Raw genomic sequence first — 911 nt, 5'->3', positions numbered from 1 at the left:
AAGAGTGTGATGTGCTTGAAGAGTAGTTTCATTCCAGTGGTAAATATCCGTGTAGAAATTCGTGCAGATTAATCCTTGTGTGAATAATCCGGAAATTTATGTTGGAACGAAAGTTGATATAGCTTAGGTGGCAGAGGTATATATATTCCATCTTGCAATAGATTTTTGCTTGTTTACTTGAAGGATGTCCAAGCCAAGTGAAAAGTTAGCGGTATTTAGGTCAAGTCAAGACGATAGAATTTGGAAGGGGATAGAGAAGATATAGAGGCGGAGGATGGTAGCGATATATTTATGGTCAGTTGGTTTTAATAGGGTAGAGGGGAAGAGCATATAGAGTGAAGGAGGAATAGGGGGATGAGGTTAAAAATTTGAGTGAGTAGGCAAGAATGCGTGTGTGTAGTATATAGGTGGTGGGGGTATGAGTGATAAACGAAGGACAGAGATAAAGGAGAGGGATGGGTGGGAAAGGTAGTTAGTAGTATCATATTTATGGATGCTGCCAAGCCTATTTATAGACGGTGGAAAGGGATAAGGCTTGGACATCCTTCAAGTAAACAAGCAAAAATCTATTGCAAGATGGAATATATATACCTCTGCCACCTAAGCTATATCAACTTTCGTTCCAACATAAATTTCCGGATTATTCACACAAGGATTAATCTGCACGAATTTCTACACGGATATTTACCACTGGAATGAAACTACTCTTCAAGTACTGTTCTCTCTTTTTTCAGCACATCACACTCTTTACCACTTCATACTAAAAAATCCGCCTATGGATATAATAATAGATTACTTTATTTTTTCTGTCTCCGATGAAGGGAAGTACTGGATCTTCCCAGAAACAGCTGTAAGACTCTATCCATAAAATTCTTCAACCTTACCTTTGCTCTCTTTATCCTTTTGTTTTT

Source organism: Octopus bimaculoides, chromosome 5 (genome assembly GCF_001194135.2).
Source record: "Octopus bimaculoides isolate UCB-OBI-ISO-001 chromosome 5, ASM119413v2, whole genome shotgun sequence".
Taxonomy (NCBI): Eukaryota; Metazoa; Mollusca; class Cephalopoda; order Octopoda; family Octopodidae; genus Octopus; species Octopus bimaculoides.
This window is presented reverse-complemented; position numbering follows the sequence as displayed.